Below are 8,661 nucleotides of genomic sequence, written 5' to 3' on the forward strand. Positions count from 1 at the left end.
CCTTGATCATCAGCTTGATGATTGTCAACTATCGCAAAGACTATGATTCTGACCTCTATCTCCTAAAGTAGGCTCAGATCTCATTGTGCCCTTACCAAGTCCTAAAGATGGTTTGTTTGAATAATCAAAAGATTTGTGGCTAGGCTGACCACAAGAGTAATAGTTCCTTGTAAAGTTGGAACCTATCCTACGACCACCCTGGGTAGCACTAGGATAAGGTGCACTACCCTGGCTAGAATTCTGCTAAGCACTCTAAAGGGGATGATCCTACTAATATTTCTATCCTTAGATCTACTTATTTTCTTCTTTCCTAAGGTACTAGAGTCATGTTCATCTTTAGGTCATTTTCCCCTTGATCAGAAATGATGACTACCACCTTGAGAGGGTTTAGATTGAGCTTGGCCCTTCCCCGAGGATCAAGAATACTATGCATCCTTTCCTAAATTCTAAGCACTTTGTTTTTGAGAACCAAATCTACTATTGAAACCTCTAGCTAGATTTTTCATTGCAATACATGCCTTCTCAACAACAAGAATAAGAGTCCTAGGTTGATGCATATGAACTTCTCCAATGAGGGAATCTTTAAGGCCTTAGATGAAATGATGAGTGAGGAGTAAATCATCATTGTTGTAACAAGAATACTACCTAAGCTCAGAGAATTAGAATTTTTACTAATCCACTATCATGTTTCCTTGTCAAATGATGTGGAACTCATCAGCATGGGCCTCTTTGAACTAAGTAGATAAAAATCTCTCTCAACACCTCTCTTCAAAGATCTCCCAAGTGAAATCAGCAACACTAATATAAATCTTCTAACTCTCAATATTCCACCAAATGGATGCATGCTCTATCAACTACATACTTGCACAATAGGCCCTCATGTTGGTTGAATATGGATACATGGTGAAGTAGTGCTCCATGTCCAACAACCAAGTCTTAGCCTTGAGGCCACTTCCATTTCCATCATACAATGGTAGTTTGGATTACTGAAGAGACTTCATGATATTGATCAACCTGATGGAATCTTCATTATTTCAGTCCCTACCACCTTGACGGTGCCCTCTACCACTTGGTGGAGTAAGATAATTTTCATGTTCACATTCCTCCTCTCTAAGCTCTAAATGATAGGAATCTCCATGATGAGATCCCTCTTCCTGATCATGATCTTGTTGGTGCTCCTCAACATTAGGGCCCATCCAAGCACAAATTTCCTAGAGCACTAGCAACAATGCCTCCATGCCATTGTGATTAGTATTATTACCTTGTTCTCCCCCTCCTTCTTGATGTCCTTCTTCCTAGTGTTCATCTCCATGATTACAACTATGAGTACCACCAAGGCCACCAGTTCTATGTACAAGAGGCATCTCATTGGAAACAACAAGATAATGTCAAAACAATTGGATCACAAGCATAAGAGTAAAAAACAAAGACCAATGAGATATTAGAATAACAACCATAATATAATAATACAAAATAGAAAACAAGACCATAGTGGAAGCATAATACAGAGATCCCAATGTTGCAACATGGGATCTGATACCATATGTAATGCCCTGCCCAGAGATCGTTGGAACAAGGATGAAAATGCAAGTCAATTTTTTTTTTAAACAAGTATGAAAGCAGACAACAATCGACATATGAGGATCACAAAGATCGCAATGTAAGATTAACAAACACCCAAACACCAATAGATCTCCAAATGCCACTATTGACCAAAACATAAACAAGAAAATAAAAGGGACCACCCAAGCTAAAAGACAAAAGCTGACTCCTGAAAATTAGCTAAGCTTGAAATCCTGAAGCTCTAAAATTTGACTAAGTTTAAATTTTTGAAGCCCTTAAATTTCCTAGAATCTTTATCTGAGCTCATAGAGGTCTGGAACCTATCTCAAAAGACTTGTCACATATATTAAAATATATCTTAATTATAAGGAAACTTAAATGATATATTTTAAACCCCATAGGAAATCTATTTTGAACTAGGAAGGTGTAAAACCTAAAAGAGTGTCCAAAACCAACTTCCAAACTTTTTTGTGACAAGGCTAGATAGCCCCTATTTTTTGCGCAAGGCCAACAAAATGCCATATTCTTGCATGAAGATGTGCCACATGCCACACGAAGAACTACCTTTTTGCACAAAGATGTGGTTGAAGGCATGAGGAAGTGTTGGCTATACAACCATGACACCCTAGAACTAATGTAAGGTTTCGTGCAAGAAAGTGCCAAGCCACATGAAGAAACCCAACACACCATACAAAGACTTGCATCCTTGTGCGAGAAAGTGAAATCTCAAATCAGCACACAAGAACAAAAAGTAGTTAAAAGCTAAGGGAACTAAGAAACAAAGTTCCTCCACACTAGGGAGTACCAAATCTACACTTTGAGGCAAGAACACTTGAACAAAACTAAAAGACAGAAAATAGGAAACACAATCTAACCATTTGATCATATAGTGAAGGAAAGAACAGAAAGGAACATTGCAGATTACTGAAAGCAACATTGAAATAGATGGAAATAACATTACAATGAATAGTACAAACAAAGTACATGGTTCCTTCCAACCATAATAGCATCATAAGGCCATTGTGGACCCTAGCCATCCCCCACACATAACATTGTAGCCACTGATCAGATCATTGGTACTATCATAATATAGACATCACCACTAAAACATGATACAACATAAGCATAATGAAATCTAACATGGTAGAAGTAAAGCATAAGATAATCCTACAAAGTAGATAACATCACTTATCACATGCTAATCATCATAATAAGGAAATGTGACAATAACTAACATCATCTAAACATGATAGACAACCATCCCAATGAAAGCATACTCCGAAACCCAAAGTACCACATGAAAACATCCAGTAGTGATCGTGCTAGAATAATAGACTGTCTCTATACACCGGTCCCTAGTAGTGGTATAAGTAGCTGCACCTCCCAACTATGTAGCACTCATAGGTCCATATCCATAGTGTTGATGGAGATAATGATCCAACCATAAACACACACAAAGAAAATGTCCATGGTTAACACACATGATAGACAGTATGATGACTAAAACTAAGACAAAGACAATGCATAAACTACATGTCCTAGTCAAACACTCAATGGGCTACTTAGTAGGGGCTGACATCATGGAGATTCGCTTGGCATCAACAAGCCCAAGCTAGTATTGGCAGTTGAACTCCCCAACGAGAAACACACTCCAAGTGGCAGCTCTCCTCAATGGAAGGTGCACAAACCCAAACATTTAATTATCTTATATTTTATTACCACCCAGTGTTTTATTTAGTTATCACTTATATAAAACTTCCTTTGCCAACTGAGAAATGGTCACTAGGCTATGAGATAGAAGCCCCTCCATATGCTACCCTACCCTACCCATGCTCATCCAATGATGAGTTCTCATAGGCATGCAAATTCCCAACCCAACCCCAATGATCTTAATTATGGAAGTACCATAGATTATCAAGACTCACAATCCACTCAATAAATGTATGCACATGTACTCTTGTGTGGCACACCACCATCATGAAGATCATAACACAAGGACTGGATGAGAAAATAATACAAAAGGTCACTCAAACAAAAATAAGGTCGGGAGGATAGATATGGCACGCATCCAAATGCAACATAAAAGTGAAATAGTGGTCTAACTAACATCCAGATGGATCATCTAGGTCCATGACCCACATTATGCCAAGAAAAATTGAGAAAATAGGGTGATACACAAAATGAGGTAAAAACCCAACAAACTGGAAAAATTCCAAAATTAAAACCCATTTGACCTTTGGGTACAAAAATTGCAAAAAATCAATAATATTTGGGTTTAGACACCATATGCAAAAATTGCTAGCATAACGATAGAACCAACCATTCACACTCAACCAATTGGGCAAAACCAGCAAACAAAAATAGAGGGGAACACTAGTTCTCAGCCTCCTAACATACTGCTACAAGAAATGGAAGTTAAAATGGAGCAAAAATAACAAAATGAGAAGGCTCTACCTGATAGCCAAAGGGGCAGAAACTGAAACCCGCAGAATAAAATAAATATCTCATCAAAATTGCTAAAAGTGACGGCAAAGGAGGAACTCCCTGAGCTAGATCCAATGAGACTAACCTCACAAAAAACCCATGCTTAAAATGCCCAAAATGAAGAAAATTTGAACCCTTTAGAAGAGGATTCTCAAAAAGCTCTTAAATTTTCTAATTCAAAAAGTGAGAAGTGAATAATAAAATCACTTTTTCAATACTTATTCACTTTTTGAGTGAATAGTCGATTAGGGCAAATAGCCAACTAGAGTAGCTAGACTCTGAATCAACCTAAAATAAAATAGGTTATTCTTCATAACAAGAATTCACATAAGAAAAAGCTACTAGACATTAAATCTAAAAAGATTTAAAACCTAAAAATCCAAAATAACAAAAAATCACTTAACACTTTCGTGACAGAGCGAACCTCTAAATGCACAGACATGCTCACTGGTCTAATCACATAATGCCTATGAGTTTGGATTTATGAATCACTAAATTTTTTTAATTTAAATAATTAAAATAAGCATACATCAACCATATAGGGATCTCATTGGTAAAATATGAATAGTTGAATCACTAACTCCATATGCAACTGCCAGGGATATAAATCCTACACACTAAAACACACAATCAAGTGCAATTGCATATAATGTAATAGCTAAAGCAATTAATGTATTAAATAACTAATTAATCAATTTACATCACTTGCATTCAAATAAAGCATAAAGAACAAGAATAAAGTAAATCACCATAGCATAAAATTCATCTCATAACATAATTAGAGAATATGTCCCAATAAACCACATAATCAGATATCCTCATAGATCTATTGTCATCTCAAAATGGAATCAACATGAAAATATGATAAAATGAATAGCATACCAGAAAAGCATCTATGATATTGAATCAAAGTATAACATTTGACCCTCAGGTCATCTCAAAGTACATATAATAAGGGTATCAAGCATCTCTTGAATCAAAATGGATAAGGTACAAACTGCAAACACAAGAGGCACTACAAAGACTTTGATTACCTCTTTATCTTCCCTAAGTTCTTCTAGTCTATCCTCAATAATATCATTTTTTGATTTCCAAATGTTGACCATAGAGTCATGAACTATAATTTTTATGTCAATAGTTTTGATCTAGAAATCTCTTATAGTCAACTCATGAAAATTTCCCTTCTATAGAGGTTCTGAAATCTCTACTAGCATATGACTAGCAGAAGAATTAGTGGCCAAAGCTGCTATAGTATTCTACTTCTTTCCCTTCTTTAATGTTGGCTAAGTTGAAGTTACTTGCATAATGAGGTCCTTGGATGGGGCATCTTATTCACATTTTCACTTCTTCAAATTAGTAGTCTCTTCCAACCATGACTCAATTGAAAGGACATTAATTTCTATCTGTAGGATTGTAGGATCAAAGAGCTTCCTCCCCACTAGGGTTGTCACCTTGCTTTATGTGGTAGTAGAAAAAAAAATTACCTTTTTGATTGAGAGGGCTAGAGTGTCACCTTGTTGAGATGCCTCTTTTTCTTAACCATCTAGGAGATTGTTTTCACCATCTAAGTTGATGACTTGCACAAGGGAGGATGTCTTAGCCACTGACTTCTCCTGTGCCTTCTATTTTTTCCTCTCATCATCCTCAAAAATTCATGTGTCTAGAAGTGATCCTCCTTCACAAGTTGGAGTAATTTGGATATTAATTTTATGAGGTTGGTCTCCTCCTCCATTGAAAGAATGTGTTGGACAGGCTGATGTTGAAGTAGTAATAGTCCTAGATGTAGCAATAGTTGATTGAGTTATTTTGAAAGGTACTCCACCAGTACAACTTGCACTTCTATTTCTTTTCTTTCTTTCTCTAGTCCATTCCACCCACTTGTATGTCTTTTTGATGATTCCACACATAAGGACTTCCACTATGTCAACAAGAGGACCATTAGGTAGAGTTGACACAATGAGAATCTTCTTGACTTGCTCATAGGTTAAGGGATGAATGCAAGAGATATCATCTACAAGATTAAAAACAACAAAAGTATCATTATAAAATTTAATTTCATCTAATGTTAGCCTAGACCAATACCTCTACCTAGTCTGGTATTCATCATAGCATTCAGCCCAATATTCTTCAATATCTAAGACATGCCTATGAGGATATCAATGATTTAGATGATCTCTCACAAAGTTCACTCGGTCATACTAAGGCCTTATTACCTCATAATCTATTAGTTTGATTTTACTCACAAATATTTTTACTAGATTTTTGGCATCATATCTAGAAGCATAGGAATAAGGTCCTACCACTATAGGGAAGGAAATCTCAACTAACTTCTTCATATTGGAACACAAGGTGTTGACCTCTAGTATTTTTCTACATAGTTCGACAAGAATGACCTTGTCCTCTAGATACTTAGGAAGTCTTTTGGGAAAACCATCAAATGCACAAATCCTTAGGTAGGAGAAAGATGGTAATTGGATGAAACAACATTTGAATTAACTCACAACCAATATAGCCTGGAGTGGAAAGTTCCACTTAGGGTAATCTCAAAATTCTTGACACAACCTTTAAATATTATTTGAAGCTCCTTTGTAGCTATAAGTGGGGATAGAACTCATATAACTTTCTATTTTCATCATAGTCTTTGATATTGGGAAGACCCAACTAGAGGTGATGTGTGGTTAATGCATATATCAAGTATGAAGACATATAGAACTACCTGAATGCCATAGTCAAACTTAGCCAAGAAGAAAGCTCTTCTAATATGATCTAAGTTGAATCAGTAGATATGGCATGTACCAAGAAGAAGTGATGTTTGATGAAATCCAAGATTTCCTCCCTTCCTTTCAATCTTACCAATAGTGCCAAGATGTCCACAATCTCTCTTTTTGAATTGGTTCCAAAAATAATCTTTGGCATTTTACTCTTTTTGGATTAAGGTGTCTATAACCAACTCCTCTAAATGTCTCATCTTCTTAGAGTCTTCTTTTCATTGAGCATCAATGCAAAGGGTGAGAATTTGATGTCATAGCACTCCTCTTTTACTATAATGCAAAATGAAAATTGTATCAATGCTTTGTTTAGAGACAACATAATGGATTGATCAGGTAGAAATATTTTCTCTATCTCCAGATTGTATCTTTTGATACATTCCTTTACTAGTTCTAGTTCTTTCACAACCATGGGAAATCAAAAAACTTCAACTATTCTACTTTCCTTCAATTTCTAGGTTATTGGGTGAATTGACTAAGAGTTGAGACTTCTATGTAGATCACCTAAATTATATAATTTGAAAGAGGTATTTGAGAAGTTCTTAAATTCACTTTCCAAACCAATTAGATGATCATACATTGCTACTCTAATTTTCATTAGCTTACAATTTCATAAAGGGGACAAATTTCTTGATAAATAGTCATTAAAATAATGAAGAACTATGTCTGGGAAAAATATGATCATATAGATTTAGGAATCCGAATGTTGGTGCCACACGAATGAAATAAATCACAACTAATGGCCATAACTGTAGGATTTTTTAATGAATTTTATGGTTAATGACTATTTAAAATTTTCCACTTCCACCTGTATGAAGATTCATAAATCTAACTATCATATCATTCACTTAAATCTAGTATAGTAGTGAGATTAGCCACTTACTGAATCAATTGAATTTGGCCTTATGGTAAATTCCCTCTTTACTTTAGAATCTAGAACAAAGGTTCTCATCACAACTTTGCATGTGTGGGGAAGGAGAGATTAGACATATCTTTCTATAAGGTTACTTTTACCCTTGATTTGGGATCGTAGTGCGAGCAATACTCCTCTGACACCTTGGGCATTTTATTTCCTTCTTTTCTGCACAAGGATTTCTTTCTTAATTTCACAACTTAATTTAGGGAAGACACAGAATGGATTCTCCACCTTGATCATGAATACTTGATTTCCTTTGTATCAAGGGTGGAGGCTTGCAACTGACTTCACTAGAAGCATCTTTCTAGCATCTCCGTAGAATATCCTTGTATGTAGTTCTTAGAATTGTTTTCCTTCGTGTCTTTTGGAAAGAAAGCCTTGTATGTTTCTATTAGATGGAAAGGCACCATTTGGACCTTTTCTTTTTGAAGAGAGAAGCATTTTGAAACATTTTCCTTGCCTTGGCCACTTTTCCTTATATATCCTCGAGACAAATTGTTAATTGTGGATTCATCATTTAGTGATGTGTATCAAGGGACTAGATTAATTTTTTTATAACATTGTGCCTAGGTCCTGATAAACACATGATATCTTCTAAATAGAGAACATATTTCCTTAGCTTCCAAAACACATTAGAAAATGTTCTCTTCTAGATGATGAGCAGCTGAAAACATGAAGTTTTGTCTCTCTATAACTTACTAAATTTTGACTTCGGATCTTTGATCTGAGAGTTTCTTATCTTTATATATTTTCTTCTCTTGGTCTTTGATCAAGAATCAACTGGACACATATCTATAGATTTCTTTGTTACTCTATTCTTCTGACTATATCATAATGAAGTTTACCAAAGATGGATAGCTAGTAGAAAGGGCCAGAACATGCTTACTTGAGGTAGTAAAAAATTTGCAAAACAAATAGGAATTTCTTCTC

This window comes from Cupressus sempervirens, chromosome 10, assembly GCF_028749045.1.
Source record: "Cupressus sempervirens isolate cs-2001-9-10 chromosome 10, ASM2874904v1, whole genome shotgun sequence".
NCBI classification, from domain to species: Eukaryota; Viridiplantae; Streptophyta; class Pinopsida; order Cupressales; family Cupressaceae; genus Cupressus; species Cupressus sempervirens.